Below are 19,321 nucleotides of genomic sequence, written 5' to 3'. Positions count from 1 at the left end.
GCCCATTAGCAGCTCTGAGAGTCTGTCCCCTGGACTGGTTCCTTACAGACATAACGTCAAAACAATGTTTCACTGAATAGAGTCACCTGTGAGCCGGTATCTAAAATGCAGGGGATTTTCTTCCCTTCGATCTTCACCTCGACTTCAGGTCACTGTCCAACTAATGCGGGCTTAAGTGGAGTTTCTGTTTGAATCAAAAACCCTGTGGTGGGGCTTGCAGTTGGGGGCACTCCCGCAGCATGTGGCAAGACTGGCTGCAACACAGGCATATTTGTTGCCCTTGGTCATCCCACCTAAGGGTCCTCTCTCGTCTTTGTGACTGCCGATCACGGACTTCAGACCTGCCATAGTCGCATGCACTTTGTGGGTCTTCCTGATTCAGTGCCTCGGAGAGAACAAACAGAAACAGCAGCAGACAGTGGCATTGTACAGAAATATGTGGTTATGACGGTAGCCTAAATATACTGAATTGAACACTGTCCACTGTTTTTGGATAGATCTAGCCTCATACCGACTGCCTGCGACTTTGGATTAGTCTCTCCGACAGTGCCCCTGCCTCCGATGCTGAATCAGCACCCAAGAATACAAAGTTTAGCCAGTTTCCTCTTCAGCCTGCTGCCGTCATCTTCCAGTACTCCAAAGTTAGTGCCTCATCTTCTCCCTCTTCAACCTGAGATTCCCCAGCCCGCACCACATTCCTGAGCACACCCATGTTCGTTCATCTCTCGCTGCTCCGCTGTCCTCTTGTGCTCCAGTGTCCTTGCTTGAGTACAAAAGCTGGTGAAGAAGAAGACTGTAAGTGCAGAATGTAGCTTCAGCCCATTAGCAGCTCTGAGAGTCTGTCCCCTGGACTGGTTCCTTACAGACATAACGTCAAAACAATGTTTCACTGAATAGAGTCACCTGTGAGCCGGTATCTAAAATGCAAGGGATTTTCTTCCCTTCGATCTTCACCTCGACTTCAGGTCACTGTCCAACTAATGCGGGCTTAAGTGGAGTTTCTGTTTGAATCAAAAACCCTGTGGTGGGGCTTGCAGTTGGGGGCACTCCCGCTGCATGTGGCAAGACTGGCTGCAACACAGGCATATTTGTTGCCCTTGGTCATTCCCACCTAAGGGTCCTCTCTCGTCTTTGTGACTGCCGATCACGGACTTCAGACCTGCCATAGTCGCATGCACTTTGTGGGTCTTCCTGATTCAGTGCCTCGGAGAGAACAAACAGAAACAGCAGCAGACAGTGGCATTGTACAGAAATATGTGGTTATGACGGTAGCCTAAATATACTGAATTGAACACTGTCCACTGTTTTTGGATAGATCTAGCCTCATACCGACTGCCTGCGACTTTGGATTAGTCTCTCCGACAGTGCCCCTGCCTCCGATGCTGAATCAGCACCCAAGAATACAAAGTTTAGCCAGTTTCCTCTTCAGCCTGCTGCCGTCATCTTCCAGTACTCCAAAGTTAGTGCCTCATCTTCTCCCTCTTCAACCTGAGATTCCCCAGCCCGCACCACATTCCTGAGCACACCCATGTTCGTTCATCTCTCGCTGCTCCGCTGTCCTCTTGTGCTCCAGTGTCCTTGCTTGAGTACAAAAGCTGGTGAAGAAGAAGACTGTAAGTGCAGAATGTATGTCACTCTGGATAGGGGCATCTGATAAATGCCTTTGGGTCCCGTCAAAAAACGCACTCATCTTCATGAGTCACATCCAACATATTTTTTAGTTCATTCCCTGTATCTGTATCTAGACTGGGTCTAAATAGAGACCCTCTGCAATGCTTTCCTCCATAAACATATTCTCTATTTTTACCTGCACATCATCATAACCATGTGACTGAAACCCGCCTGATAAATTTCGCGATACGTGTGGTTGTTCACCAGATGGCTGGGAGAAAAAGATGAAGTGATCTTTTGATGTGCTTTCTTTACAATGAAGTGGATTAAGTACTAGGTACTTGTTCTTTATATACAGTTTTAAATATAATTGCATTACTAAAATAAAGACTAAAATACAATTTCCATTAACTTAAACTGTCACACCCGAGGGCTGACAGGTAAAGGAAGCACAGAGACAGAACATCTAGTCAAAAGGAATTTATTAATAAACACAAAAGAAACAGTACAAGGGCTAAAACAATGGAAACAAACCAAAACAAACCTAACACAAAAACTAACACAAAGGTGAGTCTTTAGTTTCCACATTAATGCATCAGAAATGTATGCTTGCTGCGTTTCGGGTTTTATAGAGTCCTGATCTATTAAGCCAGACTGGTGTCAGCAAGGATGTATCAGGAGTCGATAGACAGGTGCATGGGCACAGCTCCGAGGCGCCCAAACTCACTGGCGCAGGGGTGGCGGCGCAGCCACAGGGCTCCGGCACTGCTGTTGCTAGTGGTCCCTATCTGGACCAGAAGACCCAGACCCTTTGGCGTTGTCCAACATGCAGTGGCATCTGTCCATGTATTTGCAGCCCCTGTTACTGCACGTTCCCGTTGATGCTTCCAGCGTCTCTCACTGCCGCCCCCAGGGAGGTGGTCCCGGACCCTCCGGTGACCCTTACAGTACTGCAGTGACATACCATTTGACATACCACGGGTATGATCCTTCAGGTTCTGTGCAGTCCCTGTCACTGGACGGTCCTACCTCCAGCCGAGCAAAAGACACTCCACCCTTCTCCCTGTAGGTTTCTGCTGGAGGCATGAGAGCATTGCGGGACCCCTCCCAGCTTGGCCTTGTCTCAGACCCTCTTCCTGCCCTCTTCCATCCTAGCTGAAGCCTCATGCCACTCTGGGGACTAGTCTCTTCAACAACCTCCCACCCTCAGGAGCAGCCCTGAAACCGTACTGCACCCCCTCCAAAAAAATTCTGGGAAGTGCCCCCCTGACTGGAAAATGGGGCCATTTTTGGGCCAGTCCACCTCCCCTTGGGGGTGTGTGATGGCAGCAGCAGGCAGTTTTGTCTATAGATGGTGGGAGTCGTTTGTGGGGAGCGGGTATCAATGACTGCCTGGGAAAATGAATGCTCTCTGCTGCTCACGGGGGCGTTAGTGTTGTGCTTCCGACCTGCTGGGGAATGCCTGGGCAGAGCGGTGTGGAGTCCAGGACCGGAACTGGAGTTCCTAGTGATTCGCATGCTCGGCAGCGCAGTTGCTGGTTGCGTGGTGGGTGGTGCCTCGTATTCACTGCAACCCCCGGCCACGGCACAATGAGCCAAAACAGAGGAAATAAACCAAAACAATCGCGCAGGTGTGAGACACAAGGCCAGGAACAAAAACTATTGCGGCAACAGTGTCTGCCATCTGTGTTTTGGGGGTTTTGGAGTGCCGATCCATTAAGCCCCATTAAGCCTACCTGCTGTGATGGCCCCATAGCCCCGGGGCGTCACAAAAACTAGACTAAACTATACGCCGGTTCTTGTTGACCAAAACCAGACTAAAACGTCATTGACTAAAATATAGTCATTCATAGTTCTGACTAAAATATGACTAAAATGCTCAGACTTTTTGGAGCGCTAAACCGGATCTTTATTTGTGCTTCTTTAGTGTTATTTCAATGTCTCTTCAGAGACTCATTACTTACTACTCATGTTTTTATTGGTTGTTTGCAGATATGGAGAAGTTTGGTTAGTGTGATTGTATTTATGGGTTTATGTGTTGATTTATTCTTATATTAATTGGATGTCTTATGTATTTATTTAGAGCAGGGGTCTGTGGGTCTGAGTGAAGTTGAGCCACATCAGGTATTCCACAAAAAATATTCTCAAATGTTTAACTTCTTCTGAACATAACCTGTGCTGAACATGAATAAATATTAAAGAACAGGCACGGTTCTTTGGAGCATGGCTTCTCTTGCCTTGTCCTTGCTTCTTTGTGTCATTTCTGCAGGAACATTATCTGCAGGGACAGTGAGACATTGAGGCCTGTTGGGCAGCTGGGGTTCATAGGCACAGAGTGGTCTTCACTCGGAGCAGGGAGGTGAGTGGTTGCGCCACCTGGCTGTAGCCATGTATGGTAAAAAAAAAAGGTGAAGCCCAGGAATTGCTGAAGGCTTTGGACAGTGGTTGGAGTAAGTGTTGGATCAATCCTAGACTCCACAGGTTCTGTCTCTAGGCCAAGTGTCTCGTCGATCAAAATGTAGTTCTACCCACTCTAGCATGTCAAAGGAATAGAGGCTGTTGCTGAAGTTGCTGCAACTCAAGAGGTCTTGGCAGTATTGGAGGAACAAGAAAGGGAAGAAATAGAACTTCAAATGCTCGAGGCTGAAAACCTAACCAGACAGCAAGCAATCCAAGACAAACGGAGAAAACTTGCATCTGGTTGCTGTGTTAGCAGAAGCTATAAGTGCTAATCGTCTCCCAACACCAGAGCCTGCAGTATTTATAGGAGATCCCTTGAAATTCAAGGACTGGCAACTATCCTTCGAAACATTAATTTCCAAAGAATATATTCAAAGAAAAATATTCCAAAGAATTAAAAACTTTACATAAAGTACATAGGTGGGGCAGCAAAGAAAGCCATTGAAGGATTCCTTCTATTAGGCACAGAAGCAGCATATGACTCGGCTTGGAAGCTGTTAGAAAAACGTTTTGGAGACCCATTCATAATTGGGAAGTCCCTCAGAGACAAGCTGCATGCATGGCCAAAGATAAACGTTAAGGAAGCTGGCGAGCTAAGAGAGTTTACAGACTTTTTTAGGAGCTGTGAGGCTGCAATGTCCCAGATTAAGACACTGTAAAAATCCAATGTAAACATTTATATGTGATTTACAGTTAATTTCGAATGTAAGGATTTAAGGGGAAAAAAAAAAGTCTCGCAAGAATAGACACGTGATCCCTCACATGGACTGCAGGTTGGCAGATGTCTTATACGAGGTTCCGCTGGGATTCAAGGTTAAGTTAGAGTGAATCTCTTTTCAGGACAAGCTGCCAACGAGGTACTTGTTAAAATGTTCTGTTTATGTTCGTGTTGAATATTTGTATCATGTAATTCTCATGGCATAAGGTGCCAGTTCTCATGGCACAAGGTGCATGGTGCAAGTCGCAAGAACGTCCCACAATAAAGCCCGTTTTGAGAGCCGACCTGTGTCTGCGTTGTTTTGAAGAGAGTAACAGTTGGGATAGGATACTCTGTGACTGAGGGGGTCTTGGCTGGTTCCATTGCAACCACCTGGAGACTGAGGCCGAACCCCAAAGAGGTTGTGTGGTTCACGTGGAAGGAACTCTTCTTTAACTTGATGAACAGCCAGTTCTCCAGCAGCCATTGGAGGACTGTGCGGATGTGGGTGACGTGGGAGTCAAGAAAAGGAGAATGTCGTTGAGGTATTCGTAATGGCCAGTTGGTGTCATGAATTCAACTCGACTTCTTCATAATTTCTTTATAATATAATAACATATATATTTTAAAATACATCTTGTTTATTTTATTAAATAAGAATGCAAATAATAAATAGAATAAAATATGCAGAACAAATAAAACATTTCAGCAACGCTGAAATAGAATATGATACCGCTTTCCGGAATTTTATGTCTGATTTAATCAAAATAAAATCAATTTAATTTAAGGCTGTATCTAACTATGAGGCGAGGATGAATATGAATGTAATCAACGATGCAACTGAGAAAGCCAATATGACTGATCGACATGTGAGGTTCATGTCGGTGCTGGATAAAATGATACATCTATGGACAAATGCATTGCTGAACAATATATTGGAAAGGACAAGTCAAGTTTGACATGTTCAAACTTGACCAAAAGCTGAAGGAGGAGCAAGAGAAAGAGTGGTCTTTCTGTTAACATTGCAGGCCAAACCAGGTTTCCTGTGGTCGTTAAAAACCTGGAAAAGTCATGGAATTTGAAAAGAAAATTGTGTCATACAAATACAATAAAGGACAAGTAGTTGGAATCTGATTGACACATGAATGTACAACTGTGCCAGTAATTGTCATGGAGCTGTGGTCTGATGCGATGAAAGAGCAAACGTCAGAAGAGATGTGGAACCAAATCGTGAGTGCTAGGTGAGTTTCACCCGTTTACTCGTTTTACTCAGCATACACTGTAAACCCAGCGGAGGTTGACGCTCGCACAACAAACACAACAAACTGCTTCCTCAACCCGCAACCCTGCCCTGCTTCCCAATTTGTTGTGATTGTTATGCCGGCGTCAACCTCCGTGGGGTTTACAGTGTCAATAACTGTCAATAAGGACAGTTGAGGTGAGCCGAGTCTGTTATCTTTGCTGTTTGCGAATAACCACGTGACAGGCTATGCCCTAACTACGTGGTGTGCTATTCAGTCACATAGTCCTTGAGGTAAGCCGGTCTACAGCGGACACGGACAGGGCGTGGTGAAGCTGCGCTCGCACGGCCTCCAGCCTCCACTGGACAGTTCCGTGTATCATCGGGTAGGTCCTCCACTAGGTCCAAGTCACTGGCCATGGAGTAAGGTTCTTGAGCCGGCTCGCATGCCACTTCGTACCATCAGCCAGGCGGAAAGTGGCCAAGCCCAGCCGCCCTGTAATCTGCACTGGTTCAGACCAAAAGGAAAGGAGCTTGTTGTCCCGGTGAGGACGACGAACCCTGACCCAATCATGGACTGCCGGACAGGAAGGTGTCACCTTCCGTCGGCGATCAAAGGACTGCTTCATCCGGCGCTGAGAAGCCGAAACCCTGTGACGCAGGGCCGCTGCTGTAAGCGGAGGAGGCTGTGGCCGCAGCCGGTCTAATGGAAGCTGCAGCTCCCTACCCAGCATGAGGAGAGCTGGGGAGACGCCAGTGGTGGAATGGCGAGATGATCTGTAATGAAGCAGGGTGCGCTGCAGGGCTGAAGAAAAGGCCAAGCCATCGGCCAGGTGAACCCGAACACCGTTCTTCAAGGTCTGGTTAAATCTTTCCACGCCACCGTTAGCCTCTGGGTGGTAGAAAGCGGTGCGTGTGTGTCGAATCCCCCTGTCCCCGAGGAATGTCTGAAAATCCATGGAGGTGAACTGAGGCCCATTGTCTGTTGTAATGGTGTTGGGAAGGCCCCACCTTGAGAACAGACAGTCGAGGAACTCCATGGCCGCCTGAGACGTGACCGAGCCTGTGGAGGAGATCTCGGGCCATTTTGAGTACAGGTCATAGACAACCACTAGAAAATGCTGATGATATGGGACCCCCTGAAATGGCCCACAGATATCCAGTTGAACGTGCTGCCATGGCCCGGCCGGCCACTGCACAGGTTGCAGTGGCGGAGGTGTGGGAGGGCCCGTCTTTCCACTGACGAGACAGGCTGAGCAGTCCTTCACCGCAAATTCAATATCCCTGTCGATCCCAGGCCACCACACCCTGTCACGGCAGCGCTGCTTGACTTTTACGATGCCTAGGTGTCCCTCATGAGCCATGTCCAGGATGCGAGGTTGTAGGCTGCCAGGGATGACGGCCCTGAGTCCCCGCGCCACACAGACCTCATTCCAACAGGACAGCTCATCTTTAACCCGATGAAATGGCACCAGATCCTTGGGCACTGTGCGTGGCCACCCCTCTCGAATGCAAGTGCAAAGCTGCGATAGCACTGAGTCTTGCGCTGAAGCCAGTTGGAGGTCCTGTAGAGACACAACCTCCCGGAGTGGCCCATGAAGCATGTGGATAAGCTCTGGCTCCAGTGTATCCGTGGCTGGGCCTGGGGGAGTGTCTGGAGTGGCTCTGGAAAGGAGGTCTGCCACAACATTATCCCAGCCGGGGGTAAACAGCGGAGTGAAATTATATTGGAGGAGCCTCTCCGACCAGCGGTGGAGCCGGAGCGGTCTGTGCCCCGTGCCTGAAGATGAGAGTAGGGTCGTTAGGGCCTGATGGTCCGTGCGGAGGGTGAAATGTCGGCCATACAAGTATATATGCCACCGCTCACACGCCCAGACACAGGCCAGTGCCTCCCGCTCCCTAACTGAATACTTCTGCTCGGCCGGAGTCAGAGACCGGGAGGCAAAAGCAATGGGGCGCTCAGAACCATGTTGGCACTGAGAAAGGACGGCACCTAGCGCTACACCAGACGCATCACAGGTCAGAAAAGTAGGGCATGACAGGTCAAAGTGAGCAAGCACCGGTGGTGAGGTAAGCTGGGCCTTTAGCTGACGGATGGCTGAGGAGCAGGCTGAGGACCAGGCCCATGGGGCTCCGGTTTTCAGAAGCGCACGCAAAGGGGCTGTAGTGAGAGAATATTGGGGAAGAAAACGCAAGTATTATGCAGTCATTCCAAGAAAGGATGCGAGCTGGGCTTGGCTGGAGGGCTCAAGGAGACGTAGAACAGCCTCCACATTAGAATTTAAGGGTGTGATGCCCTCTCCAGACAGGCGAAAGCCCACAAAATCGACCGCTGGCACAGTGAAGACACATTTGTACCCATTCAGCGTAAGATTGTGACCTGCCAGGATCTTGAAGACGCGGTCCAGGTGCTCATCATGTGATGCGAGGGTTGGACCATGCACCACAATGTCATCCAGATAAATCACTACCCCTGAAACTGCAGCAAAGATGGTGGACATGATTTTCTGGAAGCAGCTAGGGAGACCGAAAGGCATCCTAGTATAGCGGAAGACGCCCATGTGTGTGACAAAAGCGGTCAGGTTGCGGCTCTCGGGATGCAGTGGAACTTGGAGATAACCCTGTCGAAGGTCTAGTTTGGAGAAGACAGTAGAACCATGGAATTTAGCGGCCAGCTCCTCCACAGTAGGCAGCGGGTACTTGTCAGGGACAACAGCTGTGTTGACCGACCTTAGATCCACGCACGGCCGGAGAGTCCCGGACTTCTTCCGTGCCAGCACCAGGTTGGAGACCCAGGGTGAAGCATCAATCTGCTCAATTATGCCCAGCTCGAGCAGGTTGTTGAGTTCCGCAGTGACTTCATCACGAAGAGCCAGAGGAAGGCGGCGCAATGGCTGAATGACCGGTCGCACGTCTGGTTTGAGCAAGGGCTGGTGGTTAAATGCGGTGAGGCAGCCCAGGCCAGTGAACAGAGAGGGCCAGCGTTGCTGCCAGGGTGAGCCCACCGTAAGAATGGTGGCACCATCCACATCCTTCAGTGAAAAGCCCAGACTGCTGAACAAGTCCAGACCCATTAGGTTAGTCCCGTGGCGCGAGACGTGAAAAGTAAAAGACGGTAAAGTTACACTCTGATACTGAAGTGGTAGGGAAACTGTGCCTACTATGTCTATTTTGGAATTCCCATACCCACTCAGGAGCTCACAGTCATAGTGGAGGGTATGATGGGAAAAAAACTGCTTGACAGTGGACAATGACAACTATAAATCACTATTTATAGATGCATTGTCCTAATTCTCCCCTAATATTCATGATGATATTTTAATGCAGACATGGAGTCATACTTGTCAGTAGGCTGGGAAGCCAAACCAGAAAATTACAGCGAAACTCTTTTGTCGTGTTCTACATTTTACGGCATTTATTAGATAATGACAGTGTAGTGATAAGTGAACATGTTGTGTGATATCTCAACCACTAGATGACAGTAGTGTGTATAACTGTGAAATTGACGGTGATAAAGAAGCAGAAGAAATTAGAAGAGCATGTATTTCTTCTGCTTCTTCTTTTTTCAAATTTCTTCTGCTTCTTTTTTCTAATTCCTTCTGCTTCTTCTTTTTTTCTAATTCCTTCTGCTTCTTCTTTTCTTTTTTCTAATTTCTTCTGCTTCTTTTTTCTAATTTCTTCTGCTTCTTCTTTTTTCTAATTTCTTCTGCTTCTTCTTTTTTCTAATTTCTTCTGCTTCTTTTTCTAATTTCTTCTGTTTCTTCTTTATCACCGTAAAGTTAAGCTCACAATAAAGTTATTGTTACATGTTATAATAAAAGTATGAAGCCAGATGACCCTTTAACTTGGACTAGTGAATGTGGACTGTATCTGCAAGGCCATTCACGCTGGCGAAAACGACAATATTGAACACCTCAGGCAGTGAACATGTTCGTTTTCGCCAGCGTGAATGACGGAGAAAAGTACGGCAAGGTTGTGGAAAAATTTGATGAACACTGTTTAACAAAGAAGAACGAGACGTACGAACGAAATGTGTTTTGGTCATGGGTGCAAATGCAAACGGAGAGTTTTGATGCTTTTGTGATGGACTTGAAACTAAAAGTGAGGCCATTAATGATTATGCTAGATCTATCAATTTATTCGCGTTTGGTTGTAAATATATGTCTGAGATTAGAAACAAACGAAGACAATAAAAATCACTTCTCAAAATTGCAGGTTTATCGTCCTTTATTTCTGTATTCCGCCTTGGCCCTGATAGATGTTTATTCATTTAGAAGGTGCTCTACCCTGTCCCAAGATGCTCTATTGACACATTCACTCTAATAGACGGCCCCATTCAGTGCAACATTTAGTGTGTATATCAATGAAGCCAATGGGGGCTGGCTGGTGGATCTTCCCCAGTTGGAAGTCGCTTGTAAGTCGCTTTGGATAAAAGCGTCTGCTAAATAAAGTGAAGTAAAGTAAAGTTGGAACCCTTTTCCTTTTTGATTTTCTTTTGTTCTGGGGAATTCCCCCTAATTTCACATGCACACATTCAGGTTAGGATTCTTCAGTATGGTTATAAACCCCCATACATTGTACCTCACTTCTAAGTAAAACTAATTAAAATTTTTGGAATTGCATATAGCTTATTTTTATACACTGTAATTTGTTTCGATTTAGTATTGTTATTTTTCTAATTTCAAATCAATAAATATTTTTTTTGTTCAGACTATTTATTTTGCATGTTGTTCTTTTGAATGCGGAACATATATAAATACACACACACAAACACACACAGACACACACTTACATATATATAAATATGGAATATACATATGATGTGATATTTTCAAAACAGTCCCAAAAGATATGTAATTAGTTGGAATGAATAACTATAGTCACACGTAAGTAAAAAAACATTTTTATAGTGTGCTTCCTGAGAAATTTCAAATGGCATATATGGTGTCCAAACGTCACCAATGTGCCCAAATGGATAGGTTGGAGTCTCCGTTGGGAAATTTCTCTACTATTGCTCCATGTTCACTTTTATAATAATATGTTTTTATGTAGGTTTATTATTAAGATTTAGTACTATGGGTTACTTGATTAGCTTCTACAGCCTCTCTCAGATGGCAAAATCACTGTAAAAGTGCACTTTTTTTTCTTTTTCATTTCACCAACCAGTGTTCCATGTTCATTTTCTCAGACCCTGTTTACATATATACTGATTCCTAATTTCAGGAGTGTTATGATTTAGAATAAAAGCTATACTAATGTAAAGTGAAGTGATTGTCACATGTGATACACAGCAGCACAGCACACGGTGCATACAGTGAAATTTGTCCTCTGCATTTAACCCATCACCCTGAGTGAGCAGTGGGCAGCCATGACCGGCGCCCGGGGAGCAGTGTGTGGGGACGGTGCTTTGCTCAGTGGCACCTCAGTGGTACCATGGCGGATCAGGATTCGAACCGGCAACCTTCTGATTACGGGGCCGCTTCCTTAACCGCTAGGCCACCACTGCCACCAAATGGACCAGACAGTTGAGATATTGGACCAGCCAAATGGACCAGACAGTTGAGATATTCTCTGTTTAATTTGGGGTATATCCATTCAAAAAGGGGCCCGCGTTCAGGTTAAATCAGAAACATAGGCTTACACACATCATAATGCATCAACAATTTTCAGCAATGACAATAGTAAGAGTTTCTTGTGCAGTCACTCTCAAGCATAAAAATAATTGAATTAGACGACAAAAGAGGGCAAAATTGTTAAGATAATTTTATGAGTATACGTAATGATTGTATTTGTCAGTGCAGCAATCAGCATGGAGAGGACAGGAAGCAGGACTCATTCGCACGACTTCACGTAGACAGGGGAATTTTACTTTGAACAGAATTACTATGTACAGGACATTTACAGCATTTTATCGGACAACAAGCAGGCACGTCTTCATACATACAATCAAACATACACTGACCTGGCAAGGACTAGACACAAGGGGGCGACTTAAATACACTCAACAACAGGTTATATACAATATACAATTTCAGATAAGGGCAGACAACACTGACACCAGAAAACTCCGGACCCACACACGGATTAAGACTACCCCTAAGTCACGACCATGACAGTATTTATTAAAGTGCATGATTTAGTAGTGAACACATTTTACTATCATTGCTGTATTCTCTTTTAGCGCTTCTGGTAGACAGTTACACGTGACTTGTAATTACCTATATTGAAGCTAGAGACATTGGAAGCATTTAAGGAAACATTTTAAATAAAAGATCTGGACTTCTTCTCCTTTCAAACACTTGTTGTCAGACTAGCTTCAAAGGGTGTGGCACATAAGAACAGGGCGGTTTTGTGTAGATCTGCGCTCCTCTGGGTTATTGATGTTGTTTCCCTGTTTCAAGCTGAATATTCACGAGTAATTCAAAAGACATTGTTAGAGCTTTCACTTCATTTGTAAATATTCCCTGTGGATAATGATCTGTGTGTATCTATGCCTATAATTTGCTACTAGATTATATTTCATAACTTTGTCATTGACCAAAAGTGCAACAAAATACTGTTCTGCATCTAACCAAACATGCAAATAATGGAATAAATTGCACAGTGGGATAAGGAAAAAGGGTTCTAGATTTATACATGAGACATATCTTAAAATGCATTTCTACACTGTGCCTGTTGAAAAAACACATGACAGTTAAAAAGAGAATTAATTTATCATGGAAGAATAATGTGTTTAATTTGGATTCAATGACCAGTTACATTTGATCAGGTTAATAAAACCATTTGTTACTTAAAATAATCAAGCTGAAGTATTTTAATATGTATGGTTTGAAATAATGCAAAAGAAATTGGAACAACCAAAAATCAAAGAAATCATGTGGCCAAAACACTCTTTATACATGCTGCCATTTCTATCCACTGCAGGACCATGGACAGACTAGGGCTAAAATAATAACAATAATTTGCAAGTGTGTGTGTGTGTGTGTGTGTGTGTGTGTGAGTGTGTGTGTGTGTGTGTGTGTGTGTGTGTGTATATATATATATATATATATATATTTTTTTTTTTTTTTTTTTATTTATTTATTTTTTTTTTTATTGTACGTATGTGATGCTTTGGGCATAACACAACACAAGTATGCTTTTTGTATCGTATTTGATACTTCGAGCAATAACAGACTTTCATCATCATGTTCTGCATTGGGAGTCACTTCATCATCTGTTTGTACAAGGCCCTCTGTGTCACTCAAATTGCCACCAAGCAAGTGCAGGACATCTTCAGAAGTGAACTTCCTTTTAGCATCTATAAATAAGCCATCACATAGACTCAGAATTCAAAAATATGTAATTAATTGTTGTAATTTTCACCTTACAGATAAATTGTGTAATTGAGTCATCAAAATACTGTATTGTGGACGAAGTCATATTTACCACTATTTCTCCCTTTATACCGGATGTATGTGAGAATTGTTATAGTGCAAAAGCTATTCAATAGAAGACAAGCATCAGTTAGTATACAAATGTGCTTTATTCCAAATTTATGTCATGGTAATGCAGTGGGTTTCAGAAATGCATGTCTCAAATATGATATGTGTACAACTACACGTGAGGTAAAAAAAAAAAAAGACGAATCTTGAATCTCACCAGGGCGTGAGGACCACTGCAAATCTGATAAACATGTCAGTAACTGGCCTGTGTGTGCATGTGTGAAGGAATTAAATTATTTCTTTTCGCTGTGGGTTTAACAGGCTCTGCGCGTGTTCATGAGGGAGTGTTGGTACACCAGCACCTCCGCCCGTCTCACTGCTCTCCGCATCAAGAAGACCCTATCTCAACTGAGCCAGCAGGATGGCATCAAGATGTAGACACACATGTAAACACACACACACACACACATACATACATACATACATAACAAACATAAAGAGGAAATAAGTACACTGGCAGCATTAGGACATTTGGAAAACCACCAACACAAGCCCACGCTCTGTAGTAGTCTCCATCAGGGCTTGGACCTGTAGCCCCACAACTGACCAGCTCTTGAGTCACCTGAATATGACACATCAGGTTTTGAAGGTCCTCTTCTGTACTTGATGTGCATTAAGAGTTGCTGAGATCTTTTGCAGGGGTAGTGCTTAAGAGATTGTAAAGCTATGTAAAAAGTGTTATGAAAGCAGTATTCCCTTTCAGTTGGAGTTTTGTGAAGACATAAGAAAAAGAAGAAGAAGAAAAAATAGAGTTGGGGTGGTGGGGTAGACTAGTGCTTGTATTTCACAATGCATGCATTGGCTATGACACAGCCCTACAGCAAAATCCAGGTAGCCACATGTTTGGTTCTGTGCAGGCTTTTAACACATCCATCACAGGTGATCAAGAGGATAACAGGTCCCTAAACATTACCCCATTAGCGGGTGCATCACTGATCTAATTCTAGGCTGCTTAGCATCAAAGAGAAGAGCTCATTTGTAGTGGAAAAGTGCCAACAGGGTGGTACCTCTCTGTCAAACTCTCATTTAGCCGGGGGGGGGGGAGTGCTGGGCCCAAATGAGGGTGTCAAGGGATTCAGTTGCAAACCCCTACCATGAAGTGCAAAACACAGCTTACAATTGTAAATAACAACAAAATAAGACAATAAAAAAACATGAACATTGGCTGAACGTGATAGGACAGTCTTTCAGATTTCACAGAGAAAGAAAATTCTATTTGCATAATTGGTTGACAATATTGACTATTAGCTAAATAAAAAAAGCAAAAGCTCAGTTACCACAGATACACATTATTTTACAATTACATTCTAAAGCAAGTCCAGGAGTCATAAATTGCTCTGTCATCTGAAGCTTTTTCACATTTCACACACACATATGAGACAGAACACATAATAGCTCACATAATACCCCAGTATTTAAGGTGTGGTTGTCCGTTTTATGCAATATATTACATAATAATGTCTTCTGGGGTACTCGTGTCATGTTTCAAATCATAAAAAATTTTCCTAATGCACTTATTTCTTTTTTTCTGCTTAATCCTACTGAACACCCACGGTGCAAGTCATCTGGCTTTGCCAATAAGCACACTCAGTAAGTATACTACAATACAATTTGTGCCCTCAAAGAATAGGGTGGGATCAATGAAAATCACAAATTTAGACAATGCACATTAAAATGACATAACATAATTACGATTACATAACAGTATCTGTGGTGAAATTCAATGACGAGAAACTAGTTGCATGGTCACAGTAGCATGTGACTGTATGTAAAAAAAGTACATTATTTAAATATTCTTCATTACTTCTTTACTTCCTTCTTTCTTTCTGTTCTTCTGTTCCTTCTTTTTTTTGTTCTTCTTCCTTTGGTTTTGTGTTTCCCTCTTCTTCATGATCATATTTAACATGCCAAGTTTTTTCTTCGTCCTAGAACAAATTTGCACAATGTTCTTTGCAGAGTAGCAAAAGTCTCCCTGCCAATTCATATAAAGATTTGTCATTTTAGTTACGGGAAAACATCAGAATTGTGTTTATGTCAAAGACCAACATGTGTTTTATTTCTTCTCAGCCATGCTCAGTTGAAATCTCCGTAAAAAGCACTGACGCTTGAAGGTGACGATTTAATCTGGTGGACTTTAAAACTGAAGTCATGATATTGGGCTTTAATGCTGATGGGCTGAAAAAGATGGTTCTGAAGCAAAGATTAACGAGAACGTCTCTGGAAAAAAAATTCAGTGTTTTCCTTCTATCTGAGACAATGACGAAATGCCATCAGTATTTCTGTTCCTAGATGCTCATAAAATGAATTCAACCAAGAGCATCATATGCAGTGCTGAAGACAATACATGTCTATTATACCACCTCCAAGTTTTCCTGGCTTTACACCATTTTTGTAAGATAAGAGCAGTACCAGGAATGGAACTAAATTAGTGCCAAATTCTGGGGTCCTTGCTTCGCTTAGACAAAGCAGCACGATGGCGTTCTCTGAGGTGATGTGCCCTGGTATCATTAGCAAGATGAAAGTAAAAAATATATATATATACCATTTACGTTGGTAGATTCTCACTGAAGGCATCAAAACTATGAATGAACACATGTGGAGTTATGTACTTAACAAAAAGAGGTGAAATAACTGAAAACATGTTTTATATTCTAGTTTCTTTGCTCTGATTACTGCTTTGCACACTCTTGGCATTCTCTCTATGAGCTTCAAGAGATCGTCACCTGAAATGGTTTTCCAACAGTTTTGAAGGAGTTCCCAGAGGTGTTTAGCACTTGTTGGCCCCTTTGCCTTCACTCTGCGGTCCAGCTCACCCCAAACTAGGGCTGCAACTATCGATTATTTTTAGATTAATCTTAGAATCGAAAAAAAACAAACAAGAAAAGCATTCATTTCCAACCCCTTATTCAAAAACAGAACCAAAATCTTTAGAAAGTGCAGCTCCTTGAGCTGTTATAATAATAATAAAATAAAATAAAATTTGACTAACACAAAAAACATACACATGTATGCTTTACATCTGCCAAATATAGACTTGTTTTTTTTTTTAATAAAGTGCCACCTGAGCTGCCAGAACGATCAATAATTTATAAAAAAAATAAAGAACAATACAAATCAGAAAATTTAACAGGATTTGTTTGAATGTCAGAACTTGTTCTCTACACTACACTGCAGATGCACACACTCACAAACTCTCACACTAACACACACACACACACTGCAAAAAATGCTTTTCTAACTTAGTAGTTTTGTCCTGATTTCAGTCCAAATCTCTAAAAAATCTTAAATCAAGATACATTTACTAGACACATGAAATAGCATAAGAAATTATGTGTTTTCTGATAAAAACATCTCAAAATTAAGTGACTGTTTGTTTAAAACAAGCAAAATTATCTGCCAATGGGGTAAGAAAACTAATGTTAATGAGATATAATCTCAAACAGAAGTTTTAAGCATCACTTAATTTTCTCATGCCATTTTCTTGTCTAGTAATCTTGATTTAAGATTTTTTAGATATTTGGACTGGAAAATTGCTAGGTAAGAAAAGCTTTTTTGCAGTGTAGCTATACATGACAACAGATTGAAAATGAATGGTCCAAAAAAGGCTAGTGAATAAAAACATGTCTTTTGTCTTTTAATGCAAAGTAACTATAGCACCCCTGCTTTACTACTGTTATTAACGCGCTAACGCTAACTTGTCATGCTTGTCAAGCTGGATGACGGGTAAACATTTACATTTACAGCATTTATCAGACGCCCTTATCCAGAGCGACAATCAGTAGTTACAGGGACAGTCCCCCTGGAGCAATTTAGGGTTAAGTGTCTTGCTCAGGGACACAATAGGCGAGTGTGTTACCCACTAGGCTACTACCACCACGCGGTGACGCAGAGAACAGTCCGAACGCTGTTTCATCCCCCCTCCACACCTGTAGGTGGCGCTGCAAGTCCCCGTCTAGTTCTCCTCCGCGGCGAGTTAAACACCAGCACCAGGGACATTACGTTCCTCACTTCAAAACAGAACAAAAGTAGGGTTCTGTAGTGACTTTCCCTGCTGCTGAACTCCCTTCTTCCTCCTCAAACACTCCAACATGTTTGCGTTTCAGGTGCTGGATCATTGCCGTGGTGCTCCCGTGCCGTGCCATGTCGCTTTTGCATATTTTCGCAGATTTCTCTGCCTCCGCCATGTATCTGTCCTCTACCTCTGCTTGTTTTTTTGTTTTTTTGGCTACATGCTGTCTATGAGGCGCCAAACTCTGCTAGCATCTGTGCGCGAGAGACACCGAGTGTGTTCACTCCGCGCCGCGCTCAAATAAAGTTTTTTTTTTTAATAATCAAACTTCTCTGCGTCGCGCGACATAACGAATCGATTAGGAAATTCGTTGCCAACTCTTTTAGTAATCGATTTTTATCGATTCTATCGATTCGTTGTTGCAGCCCTACCCCAAACCATCTCGACTGCGTTCAGGTCCGGTGACTGTGGAGGTCAGGTCTAAGGTTAAGTACATAACTCCACGCGTGTTCATTCATAGTTTTGATGCCTTCAGTCATGAAATGGTAATGGTCATGAAAATAAAGAAAACACATTGAATGAGAAGGTGTGTACAAACCTTTGACCTGTACTCTGTGTGTGTGTATATATAACTTTTCAATCAAGCTAGATGCCACCCAGATGTTGAAGGTGGTAAAAGTAAAACCTGCTGTTTGCGCGTGGTTGTGATCCTTTTATTTCTGGTCTGTCTATCTATATGTTTATGTTTGGCTGCACCTACTCATTTATGGTTCTGCATTTTTTGCAATAGAGATATTACCCCACATAATGTCATGTAATAAACAAAAATAAGTAGCAACCAGGGCAAAAAAAATAAGATTTACGTTTTTTCAAATCAGGGAGCTTTTGCTGTGATGGCAGCACTTGTCTCCTCTCCACCACCTTATGTTGGACAACAGTCCTGAAGTTTTATACTTTCTTATCATTCACTCATGTTAATGAACATCTCATAACAACTCTCCATGACTGCCACAGATTAGGAGCTTCCAACATTTTGACTTGTAGTGCATTTTACAAATGATATGAGAAATATGCAAAAAACAATAAAATCTGCAAATGGTTATCAATTTTTACATAAACACAGTCATTTACTGAAACTGAAACAGCAGTGTGACAGGCTTAAACCTCAGTGGGGATCCCATTGCAAGAACCCAGCAAGAAGACACAATGTTGACGATCGTAGATGCAGCGGTCAGCCGAGAAAACTCATTTCCCTTTGAAATCAGAAGATGTCAAGCAGTGCCATGAGCTCAGACCTGCCAGATGCCCGTGGGTCCCAGGGAAGTTCAGGGAAGAGTTGCAGCCGAAATATTGATTTAATTTAGATTTCTCTCTGTTCATTCATTTTTATTAAATGCTGAAAATAAAATATATCTGTGTGTGTGTGTGTGTATATATATATATATATATATATATGTATATATATATATATACAATCCTTCTTTTTTTCAGCAATCAGAGGCTTTAAAAATGTTAGACATGCTAAATACTTGGCAGCCTCCTTGCACCACACATGATAGCCTCCGGGTACTTAGTTCAGAGATCTTCAGGGACTTTTCATCACAAAAGCCCGTGTTTGTGTGCAACACAAACCAAAAATAACGATGAATGACTCTGCTGGAGATTGATGCTTTCTGGTAATGCTTTGTTGAACGGGCAAACAGCAAAGCGTCAAGATCCACCAAGGGCTCAACTATCAGGTGTCTTAGTTCAGAGATACTACATTACCACCAGCTGTCATTTTGTGTCTCGGAAAACAAGCAAGAGGAAAAAAAAAAAAA

General features: G+C 43.1%; 1 protein-coding gene across 1 annotated transcript in view; it reads left to right on the top strand.

The window, feature by feature from the left end:
* The window catches only part of LOC114788180 (neurturin), a 58,059-nt gene extending 44,104 nt beyond the window's left edge, over window positions 1–13,955 (top strand). The window contains exon 3 of the transcript XR_003749520.1: window positions 13,754–13,955. The gene's annotated coding sequence lies outside the window, so the exon portion shown is untranslated. The remainder of the gene's footprint in view (window positions 1–13,753) is intronic.
* The last annotated feature ends 5,366 nt before the right edge of the window (window positions 13,956–19,321 follow it).

Source organism: Denticeps clupeoides, chromosome 4 (genome assembly GCF_900700375.1).
Source record: "Denticeps clupeoides chromosome 4, fDenClu1.1, whole genome shotgun sequence".
NCBI lineage: Eukaryota > Metazoa > Chordata > Actinopteri > Clupeiformes > Denticipitidae > Denticeps > Denticeps clupeoides.
Note: the sequence above shows the minus strand (reverse complement) of the source record. Positions and strands in the feature narration are given on the sequence as shown.